General features: G+C 35.6%; 1 protein-coding gene across 3 annotated transcripts in view; it reads right to left on the bottom strand.

Annotated features, from left to right (window-relative positions):
• Nucleotides 1-14943, bottom strand: part of fru (fruitless) — a 142743-nt gene that overhangs the window by 116391 nt on the left and 11409 nt on the right. The gene's annotated exons all lie outside the window — the stretch shown is intronic.

Genomic DNA, 14943 nt, shown 5'->3' with positions numbered 1-14943 from the left:
CTTGGGAATCTGATAACCGTTTCACTTTTGGATCCATAAACTAACATTAAACCATTTAGTATTTAAATAACAATTATATAGAATCATTTACGTCTCATTTGATTTTTCTATAATTTCGAGAAATTATTTTCTAATTATTATTACATTAACAGTTGGTAAATTCGAGTTTTGTCTATTCAAAGTATCACAATCTAGTTGCAGACGCCTCCTTCACCAGCAAAGATGTGGTCAATAAATGTTTTAATTATTTGGCCTATCCTGTTTTTTTGCAATAGTCGCAAAGATCGATTCAAAATTTGAGTTTACAAACATAAAATGTGAATCTTTGGATAAGGACTTTTGTGGTTTCGAATACTGTTATTTGAAATCCATTAACCGAAGTTACAAATACGCTTCAGCCAAAATGAACTTGCACAAACCACCGATAACCAACTTTTCGGTATGTATGTGAATACTTCTTATTCAAAGTGTAAACAATAAAATAAATTAACATTAATTTTAGGTAAATATTTCATTAATGAAATGGTTCAATGGGTATAAACCATTTCTATACAATTTCACACTTGATGCTTGTAAGTTTCTGGGGAACACCAACTCTGGAAATCCAGTGGTAAAATATTTCTATGGTTTTCTTATTCCATACACCAATGCGAATCATAGTTGCCCATTCAATGTAAGTGATTCATACATGAACGAATATAGTTTTCCATTGGAATTGATTAAACTTTCTTTGCAGCATGATATAATGGTTAATAGAGTCCCTGCAAGTTTTATCGACTATCGAATGACACAACTCCTTGCATTTCCTGAGGGAGATTATATGATAGACGTGACTGGTACGGTTTTTGGCGTTCAGTTTGCTAATGTTAAAACATATGGAACTCTTTCGTAACTTTTCATTTCGTACAAGAGAAGGGAACATCCGAATTTACTTCATGCACAGTGATTTGGTTTGAGTTTTTCGATAATAAATATAATACCACAGAGTTTCTGCTGAAGTAAATATAATTTCGATTTCACTCACAAACTATTCTATAGTGACTTGGCTACACAATTGAGTATATTATTCAATTGGAATGTTTAGTTCCTATCATTAAAATGACCTTACAAACTTTTTGATCAGTTAGGAAACTGTTGTCGATCTCATACTCTACAAATAAACTACTAAGTCAATGAGTAAACTAATGGTGAAATCGATTTAACAGATATTTGAAATGTTAAATTCGAATTTAATGGTTTGCTGGACTAGTTTGAGCACTTTATATTAATTATCGCAGAAAAGTATAAAATAAATATATACATACACTGTGGAGCATAACTATAAGCGCACCACCCTTTTTTAGTGTAGCGTTTAAAATAGACGGAATAGCGGAAAAGTGTAAATGAGGAATTAAAGATAATTGAAAATAGATTTATTTGAGATCAAAACAAAAACAGCAATAATAACGGTACTTTTGTTTTCTTCAAAAATGCTGTTTTTGGACTGGTGCATAACTATAAGCGCACCTATTACTCTTTCATTATTTCGTTCGTTTTCGACTTGCGCGCATCAATTAATGTTGGAGAATTTTTTAAAAAGCTTAAATTTGAGAATGCCACGTGGTGCATACCTAACTGAAATAGAGAAAGGGAGAATCCTAGCCCTTTTTGATGAAGGACTATCCAAAAGGGAGATTGCTCGACGGATAGGTCGTTTCGATTGTGCTGTGAGAATTATCTTTAATTCCTCATTTACACTTTTCCGCTATTCCGTCTATTTTAAACGCTACACTAAAAAAGGGGGGTGCGCTTATAGTTGTGCTCCACAGTGTATAATCTAATTTTCTAGATCTCACTATGTTTTCCACATAGTTTGGACAAATTATTTTGTAATTATTTTTACATCAACAGTTAGAGAATGTTTATAAATATTAAAACTAGTTGCAGACATCTCAATCACCAGCAAAGATGTGGTCAATAAATGGCTTGATTTTTTGGTCTATCCTGTTTTTTGTCATAATCACAAAAATCGATACTAAATTTGAGTTTACAAATATAAAATGTGAATGTTTTAATAAGGAAATTTGTCGTTTTGAATATTGTTATTTGAAATCTGTTAATCGCAGCTACAAATACGTTTCAGCCAAGATGAATTTGCATAAATTGCCGATAACCCAGTTTTCGGTAATTATTAACATTGAAAATCTAGTTATGCTAAAATAAATTTACTTTATATTCAATTTTAGGTAAATTTTTCATTGATGAAACGGTTCAATGGATATAAACCATTTCTCTACAATATCACGGTGGATGGCTGCAAATTTCTGGGTAACGTTAAATCTAGAAATGCAGTGGTTAGATATTTCTTTGGTTTTGTTTCACCCTATACAAATGCGAATCATAGTTGTCCATATTATGTAATTAATGAGAAGAAGGTCATTGATTTTCGAGTTTGAGTTTAAATATTAATACATTTTATTTGCAGCATGATATAATGGTCAATAGAGTCCCTGCAAGTTTTATTGACTATCGGGTAACTCAACTCCTTCCATTTCCTGAGGGAGACTATATGATAGACTTGACTGGTACGGTTTCAGGCGTTCAAAGTGCAAATGTTAAGGTATATGGAACTCTTTCGTAGGTATGGACATTGTCATAAATGAATAAAAGACCTAAATCGTATATATGTATGTGTGTTTATTTGGACTAATGCATTTGAATAAACTAGTTTAAGTTAGACATTTGTTTGTGAATAAAAAAACATATATTTAACGCTAAAGTAAATAGGTACGAATTAAATCGATTTCAATCACATACACAATTAAATATATTAATCATCTGGAAAGTTCAGTTTCCACTCGTTTATGTTGGTTCCAATAATCGTTTGGATATTTTTAGTTACTTCTAATCCACAGATCCAACGATATGTGGTCATCCCATAGAATTGCATATTTTTTTGCAGTAATTTTCGTTGTAGCCACAACGATCAATTCCAAATTCGAATTTACAAATGTAAAATGTGAATGTGCAGATAGGGAATTTTGTGGTTTTGAATATTGTTATTTGAAATCCATTAACCGAAGCTACAAATACGTTTCAGCCAAGATGAATTTGCACAAACCACCGATAACCAATTTTTCGGTAAATATTGACAAATTGAAGACTTGTTAACTGTACACGAGTAAGTTTAAATATTCATAAATTTCAGGCGAGGCTTACATTGATGAAACGGTTGAATGGGTATAAACCATTTCTATATAATTACACAATTGATGCTTGTAAGTTTCTGGGGAACATCAATTCTGGAAATCCAGTGGTTAAATACTTTTATGGTTTTTTTTCACCGTATACCAATGTGAATCATTCCTGCCCATACAATGTGAGTTTTGCTGTACATTTCACCAAAAACAATATATTTTTTTTTTTTTCAAATTTATCATATATTCTTAACAGCATGATTTTATGGTCGATAAAGTCCCTACAAGTTTTGTCAACTATCGAATAACACAACTCCTTCCGTTTCCTGTCGGAGATTATATGATTCACGTGATTGGTAAAATTTTTGGAGTTCAGTTTGCTGATGTTAAAGTATATGGAACTCTTTCGTAATGTATTTAAAAACTGTAAAACATAAATAATCTTGTCATAATGCAGATTGCAGCTTTTCTATAGTTATCCATAGAACAACTTTTCCAACTCAACTGTAATTTATTTACTTTATCGTCTGAACGACCATTGATCAATGCTAATGACTGCCTATTTGAATGGTTATTGCATTAGAACCGAACCAATTTTCCTAAACACTTATTTCCCCTCAAAAAGAAAGTAAATACTGAGAAATACCTATATAAAACAATTCTCTCCAAAAAAAAAATTGTACATCGCAATACGAAATGTTTCTGTATAATTTATGACTGAATGTTTTCAAGCCAAAGAACTATATCCTATCACTGAATTCTTTTCAATTCGATGAAGTCCGCCGTCCGCCAATGTGAAACATAAATTTACCTTTAACTCGTGATGATCAAATGTCCTGAGGGTGACTATTTATGTATATAAGAGCACTTGGATTGCTTTTGGTTGTATGTACTTAAATATATTTCCATTGCTTAGGGATGGTTCAAATTTATGTAATATACTGAAATATACTGGTTTCATTAGTCTTGAAATGATTGATCACCTACTACGGTTGAAAACCATTTTGTTATATAAAAAAAAAAAGTAAAATCGGCTTTTTAAATTACCTACCAAATTGTCTGTTATCACAACATCAAAGCAATTAAATTTAGCAATCGACAGTCATGTGTTCCCTCTAATGTTTTTAGTTGCACCAAGATGTCGTCACATTATAGATTTTCACTTTATATTGCGGTGTTTTTTGTTATATTCGCAACGATTGATTCTAAATTTGAGTTTACGAATATCAAATGTGAATGTCCTGACAAGGCGTTTTGTGGTTTTGAATCTTGTTACTTGAAATCGGTAAACCGAACTTACAAATACTTTACAGTGAAAGTAAATTTGTACGAGCTTCCAGTTACAAATTTTTCGGTAGGAACCAAGAAGAATTGTCCTTAAAGCCATAAAAGCCTATACGAACCCCTTTAATTTCAGGTAAACATAGCACTTTTGAAACGTTTCAATGGCTACAAACCATTTCTGTACAATGTTACTGTGGATGGATGTAAATTTCTGAGAAACATCAATGCAGCAAATCCAGTGATGAGATATTTCTTTGATTTTGTAGCCCCGTACTCCAATTGGATCCATAAGTGCCCGTTTAATGTAAGTTGATGAATATGAGTGAGAATAACAGACATAGGAGAGCTCTTTTTATCCCACATATCCCAGCCATGTCCTTCGGTGCATCCTTACTTCATTTCATTATCATTTCACTCCTGTTTATTTTATTTTCAGCATGATATTATAGTAGAAAAAGTCCTTACAAATACATTTGACTATCGATTGACCAAACTGTTGCCGTTTCCTGAGGGTGACTATTTGTTTGATAGCACATGGATTGCTTATGGTGTCCCACGTGCCATTGTAAAAATGTATGGAACTCTCTCATAACTATTAATTTCAACTTTTTAAACTAAGCTCTGTCTAAATATGTACTTGAATATATTTCCATTGTTTGTGTAAGAATGTCCACGTTTCACTCGTTTTAAAATTATTTTAAAAAAGAAAAAAAATTGACTTTTTGAATTTCGTCTGTTATCACAAGATCAAAACATTTAAATTTACCAATCGACTGTGAAGTGTTTCCACCAATATTTTTCATATTTGCTGCCGATCCGGCAGCCGACCGATATTTGGTATGAATTTAGCTATTATTAAGACTCCCATAGAAATATGCCTTATATTTTGCATATAGAGCTGAATAAATTTGTATAAATGTCATCTTTGAAAATTAAAGCAGCCAGATATTGGACTGGCACTTGCCATCTGTTCACAAATGAAGCAATCAAATGGCGGCAGCCGGTCCAACGAATATATATATGAAGAAAAAGTAACAGCTTCGTCATTACTTTACTTTTAAATTAAGCATAGAACGAACTGAATTCAACTTTTATCGATGGAAATGCAAAGCAAACTTTTCCCATTGCCAATTTGTAAAGATTCTTTGCTTATTGGCCAAGAGTTCGGGCTAAAATCTTGTGGCATATGTGTGCCAAGTGACCAGAAAGGAAAGTTTCATTCCATTTCTGTACAGTTTAGTCGAAGCCAATGTAATTTCTACACTTCAGTTCGCTTAGCTCATTTAATATGGACAAATTTTGCGTGCCTAATTTATATGCAAGTGACAAAATGTTTACTTACAAAACTTACAACAGAACCATGGACCAGTGGCAGTTTATTTAATATGCTGATGCAGTTGTTGCCGGCGTCGATGGATGGACCCACCCAGCTGTCGGAACGGGTTAAAAGTGGATTACATGTAGCAACAACTGTTGCAATTGAAAATCAATTCCTTGTTGTCACAATAATTTCAAGCCATTAAAGACTTGAATGTGATTTCCTTTTCCTTTGGAAGCATATATAATGTGGAGACGGACCAAAAAAAGGCTAAATTTAAAAACATTTTTAATAAACTTCTTTATTCACAATCAAAGGAAAGTTAAGTATTTGAATGTTATTATCAATTACAGTTCTTTTCTTTCAAAAGTTGTGTAAAAAGTCTTGAAGTGAAACCTAATTACGTATACGCACGGTGTGCAAGCTAAAATACACACTCATTCATTGTAAATATAAACGAGTGTTCAATATAATATAGACAACGATTATAAACTTAAACATGGATGTCTCTTTCCACTCTGACAAGCATCAAGGATCATATTCAAGGAGCGAGTCGGGGTGTCAGGACATGCTTTTTGCTTAAAGTGGAGGGAAAATTGTGATAAATTACAGAAAATCTACCATAGAAGATCCTTCTTCTTCAAAGGGCAAATCTGATTAGTCCAATAAGAATTGTTCTGTGGTTTAAAAGTTAAAAATTACAAATTTCGAACTTGACGATTTTGAAAACTTGGCCAAGCCAATACAAAATTCAATGAAATCGTATTGTTTTGGGACCACCTTAATATCCACCCATAAGCTTGAACAAGTATAGCAAAATATGTATGCTTGTTGGCTATTTTGCATTTAAATGGAATGTGCTCGTATATCTTTAGGTGAAAAATGTTCAAGATGCCAGCACGCCGGGCTGGCAGACTAAAACGCATTGTCGGTTTAGTGGCACATAAAAATGACTGCATGGATATGCAGAAATTCATGTTAACACATAATTCGCAATGGACAAGACCAGACCAGAGGCCATTGAGAGCTACTAAAAGGGCAGGATCTCTGTCTCTCTTATTAAGGATAAATTCACGACATTGTCACGTAGTTAAATGAGTAATTTGTAATGCAAATGCATTCTGACAGCATTACGACTTGTTCTTTAAAGTAAAGTAAAGTTTTTTGTTTTTTTTTTTTTCCTCAAAATACTACGTAGTATTAAAAAGAAAAATAACTTGGCGTCGGCACATATTGACAGGGCAATTAAATTTTTAATTACCATGTGTGCAAATAGTTGGTGAACTTTGCATACGTTCGTCGCACTTTGCACACTGCCACTGTCGAACATTAAAAATTATTAACAGAATTAATGCGAAAAGTTGGTGTAAAGACAAAGACAAAAGGCAAAAAAGAGAAACGGCCAAAAGCCGCAAGAACTTGGGCCCGACATCAAAGCAAACAAAATGGAAGACAGACAAAGAAATGTATTAAAGTTTCTGCCATTTTTCTCTTTTGAAGACTGTAACGAGTGTGAGTGCTTCGGCATGTATTATGCATGTGACCAGCGGTTGTAGTGGTAGTGGTAAAACAAATAACAAATATTCTACATCCTTTAAGGAGCTCGTTTCATAAACTTCAACTTCAAATTCCAACGATTATAAGAAAAAAATGTGGTTGAATAGCCCTTTGGTTAGTTAAAGTCATTAAGATATTATGACATATTAAGTATGACATATAAAGTTATCTCTGTGTTATTATTGAATCAAAGAGCAGATATGTTGCTAGGAAATATTCCTCCTAAACATATTTATGGTATTTCAGAGTTAAGGGTCTAATATTTAGGTCCATAATTGGTTAATAGTTTGGTGGTCAGAATTATATTTTGAGTCTTAGTTATTTGGTTTGAACGCAAGACTTTCATTTATGATATTTTCAAAATGTGTGGTTCCATTTTTCAAAATTTTAAAGGCATTCTGAAATAACTGAGACGCATCTCATCTCTGTCTCGCAAGACAGGAAAGGTTCTTTATACTTAATGGAGAATCGGAAGGCCTATGAATGGACATAAAGACAGAATAGTAAGTGGCCTAATCTAATAAAGTAAACTTTTTTATCAATGTAACTGCCCTATCTCCTAATATGGGGTTCCCTTTGCTTAACTTAAGTAATCTAGTTCAAGGTTAAATCAAATCAATAAATCTTGCCCAATCGTTTATTGTTTGAGATTCCGAAAAATTATGTTTAAAAGCTAATATTTGCAAGGGCACAAATGTGTGTCTATGTGCATGGATTTGCCTGTACCTGAGTGACCATCTGACTGACGGGCAAAGTGAAAGGATTGCTTGGGTGGTAGGCAGCAAAAAGATGTGAAAATCGGCGAGTAAATTTTCCAACTAAACCACCATCAAGCAGACAGGCAACTAGGCAAAGCTCAGTGCTGGCTCGCTCTCTCTCTCTCTCTCTCTCTCTCTCTCTGTCCCTCACTTACTGCTTTCCTCTGCGACGTATATCTTCATTAAAATGCAATGCAACCTTACCGTAGAGAGCGTCAAGCCACCGAGCGCCACGAGTTCTCCACAGATCCCCAAACTTCAATCGTGTAAGCGTCCGCGCGTGTAATGACAATGGTGGCGCGTGGCTTTGACTTTGACATGGCCGGCGGGCGAAGGACACACACAAAGTGACGGACGGACGGACAGGGGGACAGATGGACGGATGCAGCTAGCCCGATACCATATTTTTCAAATGCAATGTCCCATGACCAGAGCTGTGGCTGTCAGCTGTGGCTTTGGGCCTGGCCATCAGAGTGCACGTAAAATCGAATGGATAGAGATTGGGGCTAGAGAAGCAGCAATAGCAAAACTATAAACAAACAAGCCACAGAAAACAGAAAAAGAAGAAAAATGAAAGATGAAAAGGAAAAACAAAACCATGCCAAAGCACCTTATAAACTTGAAATGGTAACTTAAGCAGCAACATCACCAGACAGAGAGAGTGAGAGAGACAGAGAGACAGAGAAGAAGAACGCATTGGAACTAAATCTCCCTTGGTTAAGGGCATGGGTAAGTGCAGAGTGGAGGCATCATAAAATGATGCACAGTCCGTTTGCAAGGTGTAAATCACGTAGCACTCCGACGCCTTTTACAGTTCATGTTGTTGTTGTTGTTGTTCTTGTTTTTTCCACAATAAAATTGAAAAGCAGGCAAAACGAGAACGAGAACAACAACAACACCAGCCCAAAACCAACTGCAATGACAGCAAAACGCAAAAGTTTTAAAAGTAAAATGACAAGCGCACGTGCGACCCGTGCGTTGGTTTCGACTACGAGTACGGGTTAAGGATAGTGCCAAGTGGAAAACAAACTCGACTTCAACTCGACAACACCTTCACACACACACATACACACATACGAGTACATGTGTTCATATACCTTCTCTGAAATTGCGGCTGCTACTCCGCCAGTGGAGTTATGGTTAGACATCGATCTCTTGGGAAACCCAGAAGCTACAACTCCACAAAGCTGCTACTCTCGTTTCTAGATTCTAGGATTTCTGCTTATGCCGAAAAGTTTTTTGCATTTCTCGTGCGGCTCATTACAACTCTGCTGGAAGTATATATAAACCTAGGTATGTAAATATATACATATATATATATATAGTCATATCCATCTCAGGAATTCCTTGCCAGACAGACTCATTTACAAAATGGTTACCATTCCATATGAGAGCTAAGCTCAATTCTGTAAGAGCTTACATACATAGATACATATGTATGTATGTATGTGTATTGGGCTACTGAAAAGGGAAAACCATGCGCCGAGTATTTTGTTTATTAAAATTAAGTGTCATGGTCATTCTGGCCACAGTGGTTCAAAAGTAATTTAAACAACAAATTTGAAATATCTAAAATCTGATATTGATATCTGTTCAATATCTGTTTCAATAATGAAAATGGATTTGATAACTTAAAGTTAAAAAGACTCAACATTCCTAATATAGAAGAACTTGCACCAAAGTTCAAGTGACCGGTGTAAGGCATCCTGGCTAAGACCACCAGATGGGTCGTGCCTTCAACTGTGTGCCCACATCGTTTCCATGGCTTGCTCATGTTGTTGCTGTTTGTCGACAGTTGCTATTAATGCCAAACAGCTCCACCTCCTCGGCCATTCGTTGCAACCTGATGCACACTTTTTTTACGACTTCCACACGCACACGTGCCATGTTTCTAGGCAAGAAGGACCACAGCAACAGCAGTAGGTGCTGGAGGGGCTAGAGCAGCATCAACAGCAGCTGGATGCCTGACCAGTGGGTATATGTACGTATGTATGTATGTAGTACGTGCTTTTGTTTTGCCATTAGCCTGCCACAGGGCAGTACAGGCACATTAAGTGATATTTGTTTTACATGAAAATCAACTTGTCCTTGCGGCTGGTTGGTAGGTAGTCTGTCCAATCTGGTCATGGCATGGGTTTTTGGTATTTTAATTTTCATTTCAATTGCAGAAATCCTTTTGCTAATTGCATTCCCGCTTGATTGCGGCGCGTGGTTAGCTTGAACACACATTATGGTTACTTAAGCCAATTTTAATCAATCATCCATCTGTGCAAATCGATAAAATGCGTTAATACTGACACATTCATAATTGAGCAATCTCTTAGACAACTTGTAGAACACACACACACACACACACATACATACGTATGGACATATAAAACCATAATTTTAATGAGCACCAGATGCTGATATCCATAAACCGCATTACCTCGAAAATTTTATCACGTAGTCACTCGTTTACTTACCTTCATACTACTCACTCACAATCAGGATGTGTGTCAAGCAGCATTACAGCCATAACAGCCACCAGCCAGCATCGGTAGCATCTTTTCATTTAGTCGCAACGATTAGTTGGGCTAAAAACTTTGCCTAACCTACATCGTTCTGCAAATGCTGTTGCGGCTAGAGTGAAAGTTGGCATCATTTTATTTTGGTGCCTTCTTTTTTTTGCGTTTTATTTTTATTTGTGTTTCCATTTCGTTTTTTTGTGTGCCATTTGGCTAAATGCTAATGCACTAATTAGTTCACGCTCTTAACTAACTGTCTGGTTTGGGTGTTTAGATTCAGCCAAATTGAAAATGTTTTAAAGTCTCCAGACAGGGGCAAAAAAAAAAGAAGGATGATGATGACTTACATACATATAGATACTCTCTTTAAAGTCTGTCTTCATTTTTAAATTCCTAAATTATACCCAAAGAATTAAGCAACAAAAAAAAGGGAACTTTGCAAGGGAAAGTCAGGCGTATGCCGCCTTTGAAGTCACCTCATTTGCAGGCTGTTATCGCCAAGTGGATTCCAGGTGGGTCGCCATGCCAGTGGTCTGATCCCGCAATACCCCTCTCCAAAGTCTATGAACATGCGCAATTTTTAACAAGTGTTGAAGAGATATATATCTGGCTTAAAGTTTACCACGAAAAATCACAAAAATTTCAGCTAAATTCTATTTTAAAGTCAATTCATTTACCCTTATGGCTTTCGATTCGATTTTTCTACAACTAATTTACATATTTTTTGTTAAAACATGAAAATCAAATCAAAATTTTATAAAATATATAATAATTTACAATTCGAATTTCTGTAAACCAAAATTTAATTGGCTTTAATTTTGTTTTGTTTGTAACAATCTTGTTACATTTGTTTTTTTCCCCCAAATTTTGAGTATTTATTAGTTTAGCCAAAATTCCAATTGCCATGGCATACTATTTACACATGTGACAATATCAAATATATGCGTATATATAACTGTCACAATACAAGCACCGAAAAATTTCCCGCATGTGTTTTAGCCAGGCCAAGTCTCAATTGCAATTTTACAGCACAACTTTTAAGCCATAAAATTGTGGATAGAAACTAGCACAAAATACCAAAAAAAAAGGGCCAAAACGAAAGTTAATAGATTTTGGAATCGGTATTGTCTATACACATGTATAACAGTCTCCATGTGGGGGAATGAAGGCTAAATGAATTGGGCTATAAATTGGTTGACAGGGGGTTGGGGGGTTCAAAATTTTTAAAGATTCCATTTCTTTCAAATTTAAGGGTTTATAGAATGCATATTGCCATTTTTTATGCTTTTAAAGATTTCTGCTGCAAAGATGTTTGAAGCTGCATTTAAAGTGGCCACTAAGCGGCAGAGTACTACTGGCGGTTGACCAGACCATTCAGTAGGAGTTATAAAGATGTCCAAAGGCCACAGGACGAAAGTTTATTGCAAGTAAAGCGGATGCAAGGATGCTGCAGAGGTGGCGCCAGCCGCACCTTTATTGTTCCTGGCATTGTGGTGCCCTTTTCGTTTTTTCTTTGCACTTGACTTTCATCGTGTCGGCGACCTGTGGGGCTTTAAAGCCTATAAAAGTTACCATGGTAAATACGTACCCATACACACACCTACAACCACACCCTTTGCCACACACATACACACATGCAAACACAGAATCGTAAACAGAAACAAGCCGAAAGTTATTTACTGGCGTCTGGCACACGGACGCCCTAAAATATGCAACACATTTTATACAACGCAAGTTGCATAGCTGTAAATGGATGAACATCGCGTCGAATTCGCCACTCAGGTGTCATAATTAATTTCGACACCAATTTGTTATTGTTATAAACAAAGTTAAAATATTCTTCGGTTTACTCTGATTCAGAGAATGGAATACCAAAAACTTATTTGATGAGGACAACAAGACGGCTTTAAAGCGGCTTTTCCACAGTCAATAGAGGGGAATAGAGACTCGCGGTCCTGCATATTGTAGCCCTGCAGCTGGCAATGCCGGCACTCAGACTATTTGAGTAGTGCTTCAGTCTTGAGGCAGACGACTGAGTTGGCAGTGAATAGTGTATAGGAAGCGAGGGGAAAAAAACACTGTCCTACATTTTCTCATTAAATTGCCATGGCAAATACGACTCGGTAGTTGCCATAAACTTGACGCTAACAAGGCGTTCGTGCGGGTAACATCAAATACGAACTATATTTCTAATTTGTGTTTTTTATTTATATTTTTGGGCAAGTTTATTTCAATTTTTGTGTAGTCTTTTTTGTTTTAAACTTTTAATTGGCCTGAGTTAAATGCAAATTGTTTTGAGACACCAAAAAACTTTCATCTCACGTGTATACATTTTGAATGGTTAACTTGATTTCAGCTCGCCAAGTGACAAAAGACGAATATATATATATATACTATATGTATGTATGCCATTCTGATGACAATGTATTTTTTCCTATGCATAACAGATTGTCGCAAGGAATCATAAATTATGTGACACAGTTGGATGCAAGTGTCAATAAATGCAACAACAGGAACTGGTAGTATTGTAATGGCAAAAGTTTTTGCCACTAACCCCGCGCGAACAACGACAACATCCTTTGCCCACATTAAAAATGCATAACTAACAGACCAAAAATTTACGGCTTACAATCTTGGCAAAATGCAAAATTGACTGTTACCTAACAGAGCAATGTTAAAAACTCAGCACAGTGTGCATCGACAGCTGAGCCAAATGGCCTAAGAATCAGATAAGATCCTCATATGCCAAAATTGCTATATCAGCTAAATAATATTGATATGAATCGGTTAAGTGTCCTTTGTTGAACTTCTGTTTACTTTAAGGACTCCATTTCCTTTTGAAATTCTCTTGCATATTGAAAGAGATTTATGAGCTTTAAAAAGATTCTTGATGAACTTTAACATCATTTGCGTTTAAGATATACATAGATCAAGAGAATGTGTATATCAAGGCAAGACAAGACCACATAAAGGACATACATAAATGTTTCAATCTGCCACTGTGCCAATGCACCCACATTGAAGACTTGTTTTTTTCTATCTGACCACCATCAGCAACTCCAACACATGCTGGCCACGCGCTCATTTCAGTTTAAATTGAATTGAAGCCAAATACATGCCATGATTTTAAATTGTTTGGTTTGGCTGGGTTTAGTTTACATTGCATTAAGTTGCTGGCTGGATGGATGCTTCAATGTTAGATACTGTGAATGCTGTGGCAACTGGAAAACTGGGAAACTGGCAAACTGGAGATGGACTTTTTGGGTTTAGCCCATTGGAGCACAAAACTACACAAATTGCTGACATATTCAAATCAATGGATGGATGGATGCGTATGCGTGAATGTGTAGCAGCAGCAGCAGATATATATATATATATTTTTTTTGCAATTCGCAGCACTTGCAAGAGCAAACATCAAATTAAATAAATTGCCAAGTGCTTTCAATGAGGCACTGGCAGACGAACATGGGCTTTGGGGTACATTTGATATGATGAGCATTAGTTGAATTTCAATATGGCAAAAGTGCAGCAACAACAACAATAATCAGGATTATTTATGGGGTACCATGCCGTTTGAGCCAGTCGTTTTGTTTACTGTATTTTGCAAGAAAAAAAATGTATTGCATACGCAAAGGCGATAGCGAACAATGCAATCAATGCGTTGCCTATACATGTATGTGTGTGTGTGTGTGTGTGGAGGAACGTTGCTGGCTTGTTAAGTGAATATGCCACATAAATATTTATGTAATCTGGCTTGAATTTGTGCCAAAAAAACAAAAAAGAAAGAAAAACGAGAAGAAAAATCCGAGTGGAATTGAAATGAACTGGCATGGAGGGCAATTACTTGCGGGTGGCAACTTTTAAGTTCTGCCCTGTACCCTGTAAGTGCTACCGTCCAAAAGGGTATATAAGGCTTGACAAGAAAGTACTTAAAGTTCTCAAATATGTTATCTTGAATGTGTTTACTTGAGTAATTAATGTCGACTACTGTTACGATATTAAGATAAATGTTATTAGTTTGAATTATTTTGCCTATATTTATTGTATTGCCTCGTTTTAATTGCCTTTTACGTAAAATTTATCTTATAAACTTATTGCTTTTAGTTTGATTGTGAAATGTTTTAAGATTTGGGTAAACGGCAAAGTCCAAATAAATTTCTTTAATGTTTACACAGCAACAAAAAACATATTGCGAATGTTTCGCTCAGCCAAATTCAATCTGAAATTCAAGTCGAAATGACCCACAACACACACACACACACACACACACATGGGCAAATGGCTAAACATCTCATGGCCCACAGATTCAACGAAGCTCGTAAGTACATAGGATGCCACAATAG

This window comes from Drosophila tropicalis, unplaced genomic scaffold, assembly GCF_018151085.1.
Source record: "Drosophila tropicalis isolate 14030-0801.00 unplaced genomic scaffold, ASM1815108v1 contig_859, whole genome shotgun sequence".
Taxonomy (NCBI): Eukaryota; Metazoa; Arthropoda; class Insecta; order Diptera; family Drosophilidae; genus Drosophila; species Drosophila tropicalis.
The sequence above is the reverse complement of the archived record's forward strand: the minus strand, read 5'-3'. Positions and strand labels throughout refer to the sequence as shown.